This window comes from Salmo salar, chromosome 07 (assembly GCF_965601325.2).
Source record: "Salmo salar chromosome 07, fSalSal1, whole genome shotgun sequence".
Taxonomy (NCBI): domain Eukaryota; kingdom Metazoa; phylum Chordata; class Actinopteri; order Salmoniformes; family Salmonidae; genus Salmo; species Salmo salar.
In genome coordinates this window covers 802,147-820,636 of record NC_138297.1, presented here as the reverse complement: position 1 = coordinate 820,636, position 18,490 = coordinate 802,147, and the positions used below count along the sequence as shown (strand labels likewise).

The 18,490-nt window shown below is 37.6% G+C and overlaps 8 non-coding genes across 8 annotated transcripts; all 8 read right to left on the bottom strand.

Annotated features, from left to right (window-relative positions):
* Positions 1 to 804: 804 nt before the first annotated feature.
* trnat-cgu (transfer RNA threonine (anticodon CGU)) lies at positions 805 to 876 on the bottom strand. The gene has a single exon. It is a non-coding gene; the product is annotated as a tRNA-Thr (tRNA).
* Positions 877 to 1,343: 467 nt separating this feature from the next.
* On the bottom strand, positions 1,344 to 1,415 carry trnaa-ugc (transfer RNA alanine (anticodon UGC)). Its single transcript has one exon. It is a non-coding gene; the product is annotated as a tRNA-Ala (tRNA).
* A 2,862-nt stretch (positions 1,416 to 4,277) lies between these two features.
* On the bottom strand, positions 4,278 to 4,350 carry trnav-cac (transfer RNA valine (anticodon CAC)). The gene has a single exon. It is a non-coding gene; the product is annotated as a tRNA-Val (tRNA).
* Positions 4,351 to 10,385: 6,035 nt separating this feature from the next.
* Positions 10,386 to 10,458, bottom strand: trnal-cag (transfer RNA leucine (anticodon CAG)). The gene has a single exon. It is a non-coding gene; the product is annotated as a tRNA-Leu (tRNA).
* Positions 10,459 to 10,599: 141 nt separating this feature from the next.
* On the bottom strand, positions 10,600 to 10,672 carry trnav-uac (transfer RNA valine (anticodon UAC)). The gene has a single exon. It is a non-coding gene; the product is annotated as a tRNA-Val (tRNA).
* Positions 10,673 to 10,813: 141 nt separating this feature from the next.
* Positions 10,814 to 10,886, bottom strand: trnav-uac (transfer RNA valine (anticodon UAC)). The gene has a single exon. It is a non-coding gene; the product is annotated as a tRNA-Val (tRNA).
* Positions 10,887 to 17,131: 6,245 nt separating this feature from the next.
* Positions 17,132 to 17,204, bottom strand: trnav-uac (transfer RNA valine (anticodon UAC)). Its single transcript has one exon. It is a non-coding gene; the product is annotated as a tRNA-Val (tRNA).
* Positions 17,205 to 17,344: 140 nt separating this feature from the next.
* On the bottom strand, positions 17,345 to 17,417 carry trnav-aac (transfer RNA valine (anticodon AAC)). Its single transcript has one exon. It is a non-coding gene; the product is annotated as a tRNA-Val (tRNA).
* Between the last annotated feature and the right edge of the window lie 1,073 nt (positions 17,418 to 18,490).

Genomic DNA, 18,490 nt, shown 5'->3' with positions numbered 1-18,490 from the left:
GTGCAAAAGAGCAGAAAGTAAATAAAAACAATATGGGGATGAGGTAGGTAGATTGGGTGGGCTATTTACAGATGGCCTATGTACAGCTGCAGCGATCGGTTAGCTGCTCAGATAGCTGATGTTTAAAGTTAGTGAGGGAAATATAAGTGTCCAGCTTCAGCGATTTTTGCAATTCGTTCCAGTCATTGGCAGCAGAGAACTGGAAGGAAAGGCGGCCAAAGGAGGTGTTGGCTTTGGGGATGACCAGTGAGATATATCTGCTGGAGCGCGTGCTACGGGTGGGTGTTGTTATCGTGACCAGTGAGCTGAGATAAGGCGGAGCTTTACCTAGCATAGACTTATAGATGACCTGGAGCCAGTGGGTCTGGTGACGAATAGGTAGCGAGGGCCAGCCGACTAGAGCATACAGGTCGCAGTGGTCATATCAATACAATTTACCTTTTCTTTACACTGTTCTAATGAAAGTACATTTACATAATATCAGCTATCTTCCATAAACGTCGAACAAGGATTGAACCCATGTGCTTCAGTTTACAGAAACAGATGATTTAGCATATCTATTTCCTTCTTAGAATGTCAACATTCTGGAAAGTGGGAGTTGTGCAAAAGCTAATTTAACAAGTAATTACACTCAACAGAGAAGTTGGGGATTAACGTTGGACCGCATACATGTAAAGTACTGGCTCTACCATAGAGATTCATCCCCTTACTATAATAGCTGTGTTGCCATATTGACACAACTTGCTTTTTCTGCAAAGTCCTCCAATAAAAGCACAGGTCCATGATATCAGATGTCTTTCATAAAGGCACGGATGGGATTTGAACCCATGATCTTCGGTTTACGAGACCGACGCCTTACCACTTGGCCACCATGCCACTCTACACTGTTAATGATATATCAACATTCTGGAAAGTAGTAGTTGTGTAAATGTGAATTTGGCACACAAATAAACTCAGTGGAGAATCTTGGGATTCAACCGAGGACCTCATCCATATTTTGCATGCACTCCCCCTCTGAGCTTCCATCCCATTTCATTTGCAGATAAAATGCAATATCAATACAATGTACTTTTTATATACACCACTCCATTGAAACTACAAGGAAATGATAGCAGCAATTCTTAAACCAGGTACAGACTGGGATCGAACCCATAAACTTCAGTTTTTGAAAATGACGCCATAAAAGATGGCAATCATGCCACTTCTGTTCTATAATTGTACGAACAGGGATTGAAGGAATGTTCTTCAGATTACAACACCAAATTATTTAGCACATCTCTGTTTCCTGCTTAGAATTACAACATTCTGTAAAGTAGGAGTTGGGTCAATGCAATAATTTTAAATGGAGATGCTGGGGATTGAACCCAGGACCTCATACATGCAAAGCATGCGCTCTACCACTGAGCTACATCCCCGTTCTGGGAAAGAAAAAAAAAGAATCTTATTTTATTTCATTTCACCTTTATTTAACCAGGTAAACTAGTGGAGAACAAGTTCTCATTGAGAACTGCAACCTGGCCAAGATAAAGCAAAGCAGTGCGACACAAACAACAACATAGAGTTACAAATGGAATAAACAAGCGTACAGTCAATAACACAATAGAAAAAAAGAAAGTCTATATTCAGTGTGTGCAAATGGCATGAGGAGGTAAGGTAATAAATAGGCCATGGTAGTGAGGTAATTACAATTTAGCAAATTAACACTGGAGTGATAGATGAGCAGATGATGATGTGCAAGTACAAATACTGGTGTGCAAAAGAGCAGAAAGTAAATAAAAACAATATGGGGATGAGGTAGGTAGATTGGGTGGGCTATTTACAGATGGCCTATGTACAGCTGCAGCGATCGGTTAGCTGCTCAGATAGCTGATGTTTAAAGTTAGTGAGGGAAATATAAATATAAGATATTCATGGCACGTATTCGAATTTCCAAAATAATGCATTTATGAAAATAACTATTCTCTGTTTAAAGTACATGTGTCATAGGGGCGTGTGAAGCAAACGTGATAACCACTACACCACAGAAACTACTGCTACAATTAGCTGCAAGGAATAAACCGAATTTTAAAAATATTCATGGCACGTATTCGAATTTCCAAAATACAGAATTTATGAAAATAACAATTCTTTGTTGAAAGTACAGTACCTACTGCACGTTTCAAAGAGCTCTGTTTCCACCCGGTTTCAAACCGAGGACCTTTCGCGTGATAAGCTAACGTGATAACCACTACACTACAGAAACTGCTTCAACAATTAGCAGCAAGGAGTAAACCGAATTTAAAAATATTCATGGCACGTATTCGAATTTCCAAAATAAGGGAATAATGAAATTCTTTGTTAACACTATGGTACTTCTTGAATGTGTCAATGAGCGCTGTTTCCACCCCGTTTCGAACCGAGGAGCTTTCGCATGTTAAGCGAACGTGATAACCACTACACTACAGAAACTGCTGCTTGACTTTCTTGCAAGAAGTAAACCGAATTTTACAGATATTCATGGCACGTATTCGAATTTCCAAAATAAGGCATTTATGAAAATACCTATTCTCTGTTTAAAGTACTGTACATGTCAAAGAGCACTGTTTCTGCCCGTTTCAAACCGAGGACCTTTCGCGTGTGAAGCGAATGTGATAACCACTACACTACAGAAACTGCTGTATTACTTATCTGCAAGGAGTAAACCGAATTTTACAGATATTCATGGCACGTATTCGAATTTACAAAATTAGGCATTTATGAAAATAACTATTCTGTGTTAATAGTACAGTATCTACTGCACATGTCAAAGAGCACTGTTTCCTCCCGGATTCAAACTGAGGACCTTTCACGTGTAACGCTAACGTGATAACCACTACACCACAGAAACTACTGCTACAATTAGCTGCAAGGAGTAAACCGAATTTAAAAAATATTCATTGCACGTATTCGAATTTCCAAAATAAGGGATTAATGAAATTCTTTGTTAACACTATTGTACTTCTTGGATGTGTCAATGATCGTTGTTTCCGCCTGGTTTCGAACAAGGGACCTTTCGCGTGTGAAGAAAACGTGATAACCACTACACTACAGAAACTGCTGTAACACTTATCTGCAAGGAGTAAAACTAATTTTACTGATATTCATGGCACGTGTTCAAATTTCCAAAATTAGGCATTTATGAAAATAACTATTCTCTTTTAAAAGTACTGTACCTACTGCACATGTCAAAGAGCACTGTTTCCTCCCGGTTTCAAACTGAGGACCTTTCACGTGTAAAGCGAACGTGATAACCACTACACTACAGAAACTGCTGCTACATTTAGCTGCAAGGAGTAAACCGAATTTTACAGATATTCATGGCACGTATTCGAATTTCCAAAATACAGAATTTATGAAAATAACAATTCTTTGTTGAAAGTACTGTACCTACTGCACGTGTCAAAGAGCTCTGTTTCCGCCCGGTTTCAAACCGAGGACCTTTCGCGTGTTAAGCAAACGTGATAACCGCTACACTACAGAAACTGCTTCAACAGTCATCTGCAAGGAGTAAACTGAATTTTACAGATATTCATGGCACGTGTTGAAATTTCCAAATTTAGGCATTTATGAAAATAACTATTCTCTTTTAAAAGTAATGTACCTACTGCACGTGTCAAAGAGCACTGTTTCCGCCCGGTTTCAAACCGAGGACCTTTCGCGTGTAAAGAGAACGTGATAACCACTACACTACAGAAACTGCTGCTTGATTTTCCTGCAAGAAGTAAACCGAATTTTATAGATATTCAGGGCACGTATTTCGAATTTCCAAAATACAGAATTTATGAAAATAACAATTCTTTGTTGAAAGTACAGTACCTACTGGACGTGTCAAAGAGCTCTGTTTCCGCCCGGTTTCGAACCGAGGACCTTTCGCGTGTTAAGCGAACGTGATAACCACTACACTACAGAAAATGCTTCGACAATTATCTGCAAGGAGTAAACCGAATTTTACAGATATTCATGGCACGTGTTCAAATTTCCAAAATTAGGCATTTATGAAAATAACTATTCTCTGTTAATAGTACAGTACCTACTGCACATGTCAAAGAGCAGTGTTTCCTCCCGGTTTCAAACTGAGGATCTTTCACGTGTAAAGCAAACGTGATAACCACTACACTACAGAAACTGCTGCTTGATTTTTCTGCAAGGAGTAAACCGAATTTTAAAAATATTCATGGCACGTATTCGAATTTCCAAAATAAAGAATTCATGAAATTTTCTGTTACCACTATGGTACTTCAGAATGTGTCAATGAGCATTGTTTCCACCCGGTTTCGAACCAGGGACCTTTCGCGTGTGAAGCGAACGTGATAACCACTACACCACAGAAACTACTGCTACAATTAGCTGCAGGGAGTAAACCGAATTGAAAAAATATTCATGGCACGTATTCGAATTTCCAAAATAAGAGAATAATGAAATTCTTTGTTAACACTACGGTACTTCTTGAATGTGTCGATGAGCGTTGTTTCCGCCTGGTTTCGAACCAGGGACCTTTCGCGTGTGAACAAAAGTGATAACCACTACACTACAGAAACTGCTGCTACATTTAGCTGCAAGGAGTAAACCGAATTTTACAGATATTCATGGCACGTATTCGAATTTCCAAAATTCAGAATTCATGAAAATAACAATTCTTTGTTGAAAGTACAGTACCTACTGCACTTGTCAAAGAGCTCTGTTTCCGTCCGGTTTTGAACCGAGGACCTTTCGCGTGTTAAGCGAACGTGATTTTTTTTTTATTTTTTTTTTTTTTTATTATCAAAAATGTTTGTTTACAATATTTACAGTACAATCTACTGTTTACAGTACAATCCACAGAGAACAATACAGAAGACACTAGACTAACAGAGGCAGGTGAACAATTCACCCCCTATCAAATTATCAACAAAGAAAATATCAAAACAGTGCTTTCAAAAATTATAAGTGATACCTCCACTCTCCTCTCGTGAAATTAACCCACTCCCTTCAACAAAAGACTCATCAAAATGTTCCATCCCATAATTAAACAACATATCTATGTGTTTACTGAACAGTGCTATAAAGATACTCCACACCTGAACCCTCTTTCTGTCAAAAGAAACATAATTCCTCCTACAAAAAATAGCATACCTCACAAAACTCAAAACCATATTCAACAAACACACATTAGCACCCTCACATTTACCAGACACTCCAAATAACAAAAGTTCCTCCCACGCATACTTTTTCACGAAATCTCCCCCCCAGTTTCTACATAACATTTCCTTAACTTTACAAAAAAAATATTTTAAATCCTCACATTCTATAAACAAATGCATAAGAGTTTCCGGGAAACGTCCACATACGTCGCATTCCCTTTCTATCTCACAATTAATTTTCTTTAGCACCACCTTTGTAAATATTCTATTATGTCTTAGTTTGAAATCATTATTTTCACACTCCTTACTATTATATTTTACATTTAAATTTCCCCATATCTTTTTTTCATCCAATTCCGGAAAAACTACTTTCCAAAATTTCTCAGCAGCCGGCCTTCTACACACTTTTCCTACCATTATTCTATACAATCTTTTCACTGGTATACTAGATAAATGTACTTTCTTCTTACTGCTACCAATGAACAAATTAGGAAATACAAATAAATCTTCTCTTTCAACTTCACTATTTATTAAATCAACCCATGCTCTTGGTATACTATTCTTTATCTTGTCATACATATTATTCACTGTTCCCCTTCCCACCTCTTCATCCCATTCATTGATTATGTCAAAAATAGCTTCCCCAGGTAAAAACCCTGGAATTACCTCATATGTATAATCTTTTATTTGCCGTAGACCTGCACTCATAAATACTTTATTATACAAAACTTTTTCTTTGTTCTTGATTTTCTCATTCAGAAATATAGGTTGATTCATAATCAGGTCAATATGTCCACATTCATAATATACATTAGGCAACAACTCTGCCCATGCATTTAGCACCTCTTTATAAAAATCTGGTACCTTTTCAAACATTGCCCTTTTAAGCCCCATCAATAAACCATTATCCTCACAACCACCACTCTCCTCTAAGTAGACTCTAAAGAAGTGTTTCCAGCCATAATCTTCACTGTCATACAAATATTTCTTTACTGTTTTTATCCTAATAGCTTTTCTTTTGACACCTAAATCTACAAGTTTTAAACCTCCATCCACATAGTCAGCAATCAATGTTTTCTGAGATATTCTCACTCCTTTACCATCCCATATAAAATTTGACACCACATTATTCAATTCATTTAGGACCCACTCCGGCATGTCCAGGACTCCCAAAACATACACAAATTTGGATAATACCAAAGCATTTGCAACAATTACTTTCCCTTGTAACTTTAGTTTTCTATTTTTCCAGAAATTCAACGTTAGCTTGACTTTATTAAGGATCCCAGTCCAAGTTATATCTTTTGCCTCTTTCTCCTTTACACCAATGTTTACTCCCAGCACTTTAATAAAATCCTTTGCGCTCTTGAATGGAATCTCACACCCGTTTACATTGATATCCCCAACAAACATTATTTCAGTCTTCTCTATATTAACTTTAGCACCCGATGCCTTGCCATATATATCTATGATCCCCATAATGCTTCCAATACTTTCTATATCCTTCACAGTACAAGTAGTGTCATCAGCGTACTGATGTACAACACTGACACCACCACCTGGGATTCCAACACCCCTTACTTCTTTATTACTATTTATCAATGTAGCTAACGGTTCTGTAGAAACACTGTACAGCAGAGCTGACAAAGGACAGCCCTGCCTTACTGACCTCTCCACAGGGAAAGTATCTGTTAACACTCCGTTACATTTAACACAACTTTTAGCCCCACTATACAACAGGTTGATCCAAGATACAAACTTTGGCCCAAACCCAAACCTCTCCAAAGTCTGTAATAAAAAGCTGTGCTCCACTCTATCGAAAGCTTTGTTAAAGTCCAAACTTAAAACTATACCACCTTCATTTTTCATTTGATTAACAACATCCCTAATTGTACAAATTACATCTGCAATATCTCTTCCAGGTATGCCGTAGGCTTGTGTTGATTCAATAATACTCCCAATCACCTTTTTCATCCTATTCGCTAACACTTTAGTCAGTATCTTATAATCCGAATTTAGAAGGCTAATAGGCCTATAATTTTCTAACTTTAATCTACTGCCCCTATTTTTGAATAAGATCGTTAACATTCCAGTTGACATAGACTCAGGGATTTCCTTATTCTCTTCCATATAATGAAACACCCTCACTAAAATGGGTGCCAAAATATCTACAAAGACTTTATAGAACTCATTTGTTAAACCATCCAAACCCGGACTTTTATTACCTTGCGTGCTAACAATTGCTTCCTTGATTTCCATAATCGAAATCTCTTCATCACACATCATTCTATCTGCCTGCGATACTTTGGCACTAATTGTATCCAACACTTTTACAACACACACTTTATCTACATCATTCTTTTTGTAAAGATTTCTGTAAAAGGTTTCAACTGTCTCTAAGATCCCAACAAAATCGTTTACCTTTACACCTCTTTCATCTTCCAACTCTACAATGTAACTCTTAGTTTGTTTTCTTTTTTCCAGACCCAAAAAAAAGGATGTACATTTCTCTCCCTCCAAAGCGTACTGTGCCCTGCTCCTAACAATAGCACCCAAACATTTATTTTTTTCATAACGACCCAGCTCTGCATGGATTTTCAAATAATTCACAACATCATAGTCTGGATCCGTATCAGCCTTTTCAAGTTCATGCAACATCCTATTCCTAAGCATTATTTCTTTCTGCTTATCTAAACGGTTATGATTTTTTGCGTACCTAATACTCCTATTTTTTACTTTTACTTTCACTTCCTCCCACCATAAACACACATTCTCTTTTAACAGTACATTAGACATTTCATCATTAATACATTCAACAATTTCATTTCTATATCCTTCCTCCTTTAACAGACTGGCATTTAAACACCAGACACCTCCCCCTCTCCTCTCCACACCAAAACCCATTTGAAATGACATTACTGCATGATCACTATATGCTGTAAAGGTATATGACACCTTCTTAACATTCTGCACCAATTCTTGTTTTGCTAGACATAAATCAATTCTGCTTTGTTTTAATTCCTTTAGAACCACCTGCCTTCTAGAGAATACTCTTCTGTTTGGATTTTCAGCCCTCCATATATCTACTAGATTCTCCTCATTCATAAGTTTCCATAATGCATTTCTAGAAGAGTCATATCTGAATTTAGCACAACTAGAGGCATCCATTCTACTACACCTCACATTAAAATCTCCTATCAGTATACAGTTTTCTGAGCACAGTGTTTTTAATTTGTGAAACATTTCTCTCCTTTCAGATTCAATGTTTGAAGCATAAACATTAATTAAACGAAAAACTACATTTTGAACTTCAAATTCAATTACAATAAGTCTGCCATCATTGTCAGCATATATTTCTTTTACATTTTGCACCACATCATTTTTTATCAAAATAGCCACACCACATGTTTTATCCCCTCCATGACTACAAAAAATTAAATCTGACCATTTACTCTTAATCTCCTGCATTTTGGAGTCTGTCCAATTGGTCTCTTGAAAACACAACATGTCTGCCTTAACAGACACTAATACCTGCTCAAATTTGCTCATGTTTCTCAAACTGTTACCATTTAGGGATGCGACTGTAATCATTATGAATGTGTGCAGAAGTATAATCAGAGCCAAACAAGTCCTTAAAAATCCTACTTTTTCTTTTTTCCAAAACCCATCATCTCCCTGGTTTTCGACAATGACCTCTTATTTTTTACAAACAACTGAAGATCCTCACTATCTATTTCATCATCCGTCTCTTTATTTGGATTTTTGGGGGGAGCGGCGGGGAAGCCTTTTGAAAAGTGCGCTTTAACAGTGCCCGTGACTTCAGTGGACCCAGCCCACTCTTTGGTGTAATTTTTACACAGGCTTAAAGCTGGCTCAGGCACCTGAGAAGCACCTTGCACCATCTCTACCTGTGTATGTCTTTCACCCATCATGTGCTGCTGTTCCACCTTGTCAGCAGCAGAGACTAAAACGGCGTCTCGTGCTTTGCCAGGAGACATTACAGGCTCTTCAAGCTTATCTGCCACTGTCTCTGGAGTCACACTCTCCATGTCACTCTCATCCTCCCTCTCCATAGGCACACTCCCCTCTTCCTCAGACGTGAGGTCCATTGTTTGCAAAAGTAAGTGATTTTCTCCCTTATTACAGCTACATCTAACTTTAGGTCTGTCACACATTTTGCACACATTTCCTATGTTCCGACATTCTCTGGCATAATGCCCTTGTTCACTACATTTGTGGCATGTGAATTCCGGACATTCCTTAAGTATGTGCCCCGGCTGAATACATAATCTACATACCTTCACTTGATTGTCGTGGATTACACGAAAATATTCAAATCCCTCGACAGTGTTAAATTTAGTAGAATATGGCAAGGATTGCACATTGTCTGTAAACTTTACCTTGCAAAATCTTGTCCCATCTACAATGTCCGTTCCTGGCCACATCCTCCTCTTGATTGGCGTGGTCGCCTTCACCTTCCAGCCTTTTAGTTTCTCTTCTATCTCCTCATCCGTAATGTATGCGGGCAAGTTCAAAAAGGACACCACCAGCTCATCGTTCCCTAGTTCTTTAGCCATGATTTGACAGTTCTTTATCTTTAGCCCGTCTATTAGTCTTTCTTTTCCATTTACATGAGACATTGTTACTTCATACTTATTCCCGTCTTTCATTCGACATCCCAGTATTGTTCCGCAAACTTCCTTTATTCCTCTCAGCAATTCCATCGTTGTTATTTTCCCTTCTCCACTTATTTCCACGTTCACCGTCAGTTCCTTCTCATATGTTCTTTTTTTCAGTTCTTCGTTTAACATTCTGATTTCACTGTTGTCCTTTCTCGTCGTCGTTTGTATTCTTGATGTCGAAGCCATGTTGTCCGTCCGGTTATTTTAAGCAATATCCCCCAAACAGCTCACGCTGATGGGGGACAATAGCAAAAACGTTTCACAGAAACTTCACTACAGTCACTCACAAACTTTCAAACTTATAAGTCAACTAGACCTCCAAAAAAAACGATATTCTCTCTCAAGCACTCAGACACCTGCTTCTCTTCCACTTCCTGAAACTCCAAAAAGGGGCGTGTGAAGCGAACGTGATAACCACTAGACCACAGAAACTACTGCTTGATTTTCCTGCAAGAAGTAAACCGAATTTTACAGATATTCAGGGCACGTATTCGAATTTCCAAAATAAAGAATTCATGAAATTTTCTGTTACCACTACGGTAAATCAGAACATGTCAATGAGCGTTGTTTCCGCCCGGTTTCGAACCAGGGATCTTTCGCGTCTGAAGCAAACGTGATAACCACTACACTACAGAAACTGCTGCTACATTTCGCAGCGAGGAGTAAACCGAATTTTACAGATATTCATGGCACGTGTTCAAATTTCCAAAATTAGGCATTTATGAAAATAACTATTCTCTGTTAATAGTAGAGTACCTACTGCACGTGTCAAAGAGCACTGTTTCCGCCCGGTTTCGAACCGAGGACCTTTCGCGTGTAAAGCGAACGCGATAGCCACTACACTACAGAAACTGCTGCTTGATTTTCCTGCAAGGAGTAAACCGAATTTTAAAAATATTCATGGCACGTATTCGAATTTCCAAAATACAGAATTCATGAAAATAACAATTATTTGTTGAAAGTACAGTACCTACTGCACTTGTCAAAGAGCACTGTTTCCGCCCGGTTTCGAACCGAGGACCTTTCGCGTGTAAAGCGAACGCGATAACAACTACACTACAGAAACTGCTGCTTGATTTTCCTGCAAGAAGTAAACCGAATTTTACAGATATTCATGGCACGTGTTCAAATTTCCAAAAGTAGGCATTTATGAAAATAACTATTCTCTGTTAATAGTACAGTACCTACTGCACATGTCAAAGAGCAGTGTTTCCTCCTGGTTTCAAACTGAGGACCTTTCACGTGTAAAGCTAACGTGATAACCACTACACTACAGAAACTGCTGCTACATTTAGCTGCAAGGAGTAAACCGAATTATTCAGATATTCATGGCACGTGTTGAAATTTCCAAATTTAGGCATTTATGAAAATAACTATTCTCTTTTAAAAGTACTGTACCTACTGCAGGTGTCAAAGAGCACTGTTTCCGCCCGAGGACCTTTCGCGTGTAAAGCGAACGTGATAACCACTACACTACAGAAACTTCTGCTTGATTTTCCTGCAAGAAGTAAACCGAATTTTAAAAATATTCATGGCACGTATTCGAATTTCCAAAATAAAGAATTCATGAAATTTTCTGTTACCACTATGGTACTTCAGAATGTGTCAATGAGTTTTGTTTCCGCCCGGTTTCGAACCAGGGACCTTTCGCGTGTGAAGCAAACGTGATTTTTTATTTTTTTTTTTATTTTTTATTATCAAAAATGTTTGTTTACAATATTTACAGTACAATCTACTGTTTACAGTACAATCCACAGAGAACAATACAGAAGACACTAGACTAACAGAGGCAGGTGAACAATTCACCCCCTATCAAATTATCAACAAAGAAAATATCAAAACAGTGCTTTCAAAAATTATAAGTGATACCTCCACTCTCCTCTCGTGAAATTAACCCACTCCCTTCAACAAAAGACTCATCAAAATGTTCCATCCCATAATTAAACAACATATCTATGTGTTTACTGAACAGTGCTATAAAGATACTCCACACCTGAACCCTCTTTCTGTCAAAAGAAACATAATTCCTCCTACAAAAAATAGCATACCTCACAAAACTCAAAACCATATTCAACAAACACACATTAGCACCCTCACATTTACCAGACACTCCAAATAACAAAAGTTCCTCCCACGCATACTTTTTCACGAAATCTCCCCCCCAGTTTCTACATAACATTTCCTTAACTTTACAAAAAAAATATTTTAAATCCTCACATTCTATAAACAAATGCATAAGAGTTTCCGGGAAACGTCCACATACGTCGCATTCCCTTTCTATCTCACAATTAATTTTCTTTAGCACCACCTTTGTAAATATTCTATTATGTCTTAGTTTGAAATCATTATTTTCACACTCCTTACTATTATATTTTACATTTAAATTTCCCCATATCTTTTTTTCATCCAATTCCGGAAAAACTACTTTCCAAAATTTCTCAGCAGCCGGCCTTCTACACACTTTTCCTACCATTATTCTATACAATCTTTTCACTGGTATACTAGATAAATGTACTTTCTTCTTACTGCTACCAATGAACAAATTAGGAAATACAAATAAATCTTCTCTTTCAACTTCACTATTTATTAAATCAACCCATGCTCTTGGTATACTATTCTTTATCTTGTCATACATATTATTCACTGTTCCCCTTCCCACCTCTTCATCCCATTCATTGATTATGTCAAAAATAGCTTCCCCAGGTAAAAACCCTGGAATTACCTCATATGTATAATCTTTTATTTGCCGTAGACCTGCACTCATAAATACTTTATTATACAAAACTTTTTCTTTGTTCTTGATTTTCTCATTCAGAAATATAGGTTGATTCATAATCAGGTCAATATGTCCACATTCATAATATACATTAGGCAACAACTCTGCCCATGCATTTAGCACCTCTTTATAAAAATCTGGTACCTTTTCAAACATTGCCCTTTTAAGCCCCATCAATAAACCATTATCCTCACAACCACCACTCTCCTCTAAGTAGACTCTAAAGAAGTGTTTCCAGCCATAATCTTCACTGTCATACAAATATTTCTTTACTGTTTTTATCCTAATAGCTTTTCTTTTGACATCTAAATCTACAAGTTTTAAACCTCCATCCACATAGTCAGCAATCAATGTTTTCTGAGATATTCTCACTCCTTTACCATCCCATATAAAATTTGACACCACATTATTCAATTCATTTAGGACCCACTCCGGCATGTCCAGGACTCCCAAAACATACACAAATTTGGATAATACCAAAGCATTTGCAACAATTACTTTCCCTTGTAACTTTAGTTTTCTATTTTTCCAGAAATTCAACGTTAGCTTGACTTTATTAAGGATCCCAGTCCAAGTTATATCTTTTGCCTCTTTCTCCTTTACACCAATGTTTACTCCCAGCACTTTAATAAAATCCTTTGCGCTCTTGAATGGAATCTCACACCCGTTTACATTGATATCCCCAACAAACATTATTTCAGTCTTCTCTATATTAACTTTAGCACCCGATGCCTTGCCATATATATCTATGATCCCCATAATGCTTCCAATACTTTCTATATCCTTCACAGTACAAGTAGTGTCATCAGCGTACTGATGTACAACACTGACACCACCACCTGGGATTCCAACACCCCTTACTTCTTTATTACTATTTATCAATGTAGCTAACGGTTCTGTAGAAACACTGTACAGCAGAGCTGACAAAGGACAGCCCTGCCTTACTGACCTCTCCACAGGGAAAGTATCTGTTAACACTCCGTTACATTTAACACAACTTTTAGCCCCACTATACAACAGGTTGATCCAAGATACAAACTTTGGCCCAAACCCAAACCTCTCCAAAGTCTGTAATAAAAAGCTGTGCTCCACTCTATCGAAAGCTTTGTTAAAGTCCAAACTTAAAACTATACCACCTTCATTTTTCATTTGATTAACAACATCCCTAATTGTACAAATTACATCTGCAATATCTCTTCCAGGTATGCCGTAGGCTTGTGTTGATTCAATAATACTCCCAATCACCTTTTTCATCCTATTCGCTAACACTTTAGTCAGTATCTTATAATCCGAATTTAGAAGGCTAATAGGCCTATAATTTTCTAACTTTAATCTACTGCCCCTATTTTTGAATAAGATCGTTAACATTCCAGTTGACATAGACTCAGGGATTTCCTTATTCTCTTCCATATAATGAAACACCCTCACTAAAATGGGTGCCAAAATATCTACAAAGACTTTATAGAACTCATTTGTTAAACCATCCAAACCCGGACTTTTATTACCTTGCGTGCTAACAATTGCTTCCTTGATTTCCATAATCGAAATCTCTTCATCACACATCATTCTATCTGCCTGCGATACTTTGGCACTAATTGTATCCAACACTTTTACAACACACACTTTATCTACATCATTCTTTTTGTAAAGATTTCTGTAAAAGGTTTCAACTGTCTCTAAGATCCCAACAAAATCGTTTACCTTTACACCTCTTTCATCTTCCAACTCTACAATGTAACTCTTAGTTTGTTTTCTTTTTTCCAGACCCAAAAAAAAGGATGTACATTTCTCTCCCTCCAAAGCGTACTGTGCCCTGCTCCTAACAATAGCACCCAAACATTTATTTTTTTCATAACGACCCAGCTCTGCATGGATTTTCAAATAATTCACAACATCATAGTCTGGATCCGTATCAGCCTTTTCAAGTTCATGCAACATCCTATTCCTAAGCATTATTTCTTTCTGCTTATCTAAACGGTTATGATTTTTTGCGTACCTAATACTCCTATTTTTTACTTTTACTTTCACTTCCTCCCACCATAAACACACATTCTCTTTTAACAGTACATTAGACATTTCATCATTAATACATTCAACAATTTCATTTCTATATCCTTCCTCCTTTAACAGACTGGCATTTAAACACCAGACACCTCCCCCTCTCCTCTCCACACCAAAACCCATTTGAAATGACATTACTGCATGATCACTATATGCTGTAAAGGTATATGACACCTTCTTAACATTCTGCACCAATTCTTGTTTTGCTAGACATAAATCAATTCTGCTTTGTTTTAATTCCTTTAGAACCACCTGCCTTCTAGAGAATACTCTTCTGTTTGGATTTTCAGCCCTCCATATATCTACTAGATTCTCCTCATTCATAAGTTTCCATAATGCATTTCTAGAAGAGTCATATCTGAATTTAGCACAACTAGAGGCATCCATTCTACTACACCTCACATTAAAATCTCCTATCAGTATACAGTTTTCTGAGCACAGTGTTTTTAATTTGTGAAACATTTCTCTCCTTTCAGATTCAATGTTTGAAGCATAAACATTAATTAAACGAAAAACTACATTTTGAACTTCAAATTCAATTACAATAAGTCTGCCATCATTGTCAGCATATATTTCTTTTACATTTTGCACCACATCATTTTTTATCAAAATAGCCACACCACATGTTTTATCCCCTCCATGACTACAAAAAATTAAATCTGACCATTTACTCTTAATCTCCTGCATTTTGGAGTCTGTCCAATTGGTCTCTTGAAAACACAACATGTCTGCCTTAACAGACACTAATACCTGCTCAAATTTGCTCATGTTTCTCAAACTGTTACCATTTAGGGATGCGACTGTAATCATTATGAATGTGTGCAGAAGTATAATCAGAGCCAAACAAGTCCTTAAAAATCCTACTTTTTCTTTTTTCCAAAACCCATCATCTCCCTGGTTTTCGACAATGACCTCTTATTTTTTACAAACAACTGAAGATCCTCACTATCTATTTCATCATCCGTCTCTTTATTTGGATTTTTGGGGGGATCGGCGGGGAAGCCTTTTGAAAAGTGCGCTTTAACAGTGCCCGTGACTTCAGTGGACCCAGCCCACTCTTTGGTGTAATTTTTACACAGGCTTAAAGCTGGCTCAGGCACCTGAGAAGCACCTTGCACCATCTCTACCTGTGTATGTCTTTCACCCATCATGTGCTGCTGTTCCACCTTGTCAGCAGCAGAGACTAAAACGGCGTCTCGTGCTTTGCCAGGAGACATTACAGGCTCTTCAAGCTTATCTGCCACTGTCTCTGGAGTCACACTCTCCATGTCACTCTCATCCTCCCTCTCCATAGGCACACTCCCCTCTTCCTCAGACGTGAGGTCCATTGTTTGCAAAAGTAAGTGATTTTCTCCCTTATTACAGCTACATCTAACTTTAGGTCTGTCACACATTTTGCACACATTTCCTATGTTCCGACATTCTCTGGCATAATGCCCTTGTTCACTACATTTGTGGCATGTGAATTCCGGACATTCCTTAAGTATGTGCCCCGGCTGAATACATAATCTACATACCTTCACTTGATTGTCGTGGATTACACGAAAATATTCAAATCCCTCGACAGTGTTAAATTTTGTAGAATATGGCAAGGATTGCACATTGTCTGTAAACTTTACCTTGCAAAATCTTGTCCCATCTACAATGTCCGTTCCTGGCCACATCCTCCTCTTGATTGGCGTGGTCGCCTTCACCTTCCAGCCTTTTAGTTTCTCTTCTATCTCCTCATCCGTAATGTATGCGGGCAAGTTCAAAAAGGACACCACCAGCTCATCGTTCCCTAGTTCTTTAGCCATGATTTGACAGTTCTTTATCTTTAGCCCGTCTATTAGTCTTTCTTTTCCATTTACATGAGACATTGTTACTTCATACTTATTCCCGTCTTTCATTCGACATCCCAGTATTGTTCCGCAAACTTCCTTTATTCCTCTCAGCAATTCCATCGTTGTTATTTTCCCTTCTCCACTTATTTCCACGTTCACCGTCAGTTCCTTCTCATATGTTCTTTTTTTCAGTTCTTCGTTTAACATTCTGATTTCACTGTTGTCCTTTCTCGTCGTCGTTTGTATTCTTGATGTCGAAGCCATGTTGTCCGTCCGGTTATTTTAAGCAATATCCCCCAAACAGCTCACGCTGATGGGGGACAATAGCAAAAACGTTTCACAGAAACTTCACTACAGTCACTCACAAACTTTCAAACTTATAAGTCAACTAGACCTCCAAAAAAAACGATATTCTCTCTCAAGCACTCAGACACCTGCTTCTCTTCCACTTCCTGAAACTCCAAAAAGGGGCGTGTGAAGCGAACGTGAAAACCGCTACACTACAGAAACTGCTTCAACAATTATCTGCAAGGAGTAAACCGAATTTTACAGATATTCATGGCATGTGTTGAAATTTCCAAATTTAGGCATTTATGAAAATAACTATTCTCTTTTAAAAGTTCTGTACCTAATGCACGTGTCAAAGAGCACTGTTTCTGCCCGGTTTCGAACCGAGGACCTTTCGCGTGTAAAGCGAAAGTGATAACCACTACACTACAGGAACTGCTGCTTGATTTTCCTGCAAGAAGTAAACCGAATTTTACAGATATTCAGGGCACGTATTCAAATTTCCAAAATACAGAATTTATGAAATAACAATTCTTTGTTGAAAGTACAGTACCTACTGCACGTGTCAAAGAGCTCTGTTTCCGCCCGGTTTCGAACCGAGGACCTTTCACGTGTTAAGCGAACGTGATAACCACTACACTACAGAAACTGCTGCTTGATTTTCCTGCAAGGAGTAAACCGAATTTTAAAAATATTCATGGCACGTATTCGAATTTCCAAAATAAAGAATTCATGAAATTTTCTGTTACCACTATGGTACTTCAGAATGTGTCAATGAGCATTGTTTCCGCCCGGTTTCGAACCAGGGACCTTTCGCGTGTGAAGCGAACGTGATTTATTTTTTTTATTTTTTTATTTTATTTTTATTATCAAAAATGTTTGTTTACAATATTTACAGTACAATCTACTGTTTACAGTACAATCCACAGAGAACAATACAGAAGACACTAGACTAACAGAGGCAGGTGAACAATTCACCCCCTATCAAATTATCAACAAAGAAAATATCAAAACAGTGCTTTCAAAAATTATAAGTGATACCTCCACTCTCCTCTCGTGAAATTAACCCACTCCCTTCAACAAAAGACTCATCAAAATGTTCCATCCCATAATTAAACAACATATCTATGTGTTTACTGAACAGTGCTATAAAGATACTCCACACCTGAACCCTCTTTCTGTCAAAAGAAACATAATTCCTCCTACAAAAAATAGCATACCTCACAAAACTCAAAACCATATTCAACAAACACACATTAGCACCCTCACATTTACCAGACACTCCAAATAACAAAAGTTCCTCCCACGCATACTTTTTCACGAAATCTCCCCCCCAGTTTCTACATAACATTTCCTTAACTTTACAAAAAAAATATTTTAAATCCTCACATTCTATAAACAAATGCATAAGAGTTTCCGGGAAACGTCCACATACGTCGCATTCCCTTTCTATCTCACAATTAATTTTCTTTAGCACCACCTTTGTAAATATTCTATTATGTCTTAGTTTGAAATCATTATTTTCACACTCCTTACTATTATATTTTACATTTAAATTTCCCCATATCTTTTTTTCATCCAATTCCGGAAAAACTACTTTCCAAAATTTCTCAGCAGCCGGCCTTCTACACACTTTTCCTACCATTATTCTATACAATCTTTTCACTGGTATACTAGATAAATGTACTTTCTTCTTACTGCTACCAATGAACAAATTAGGAA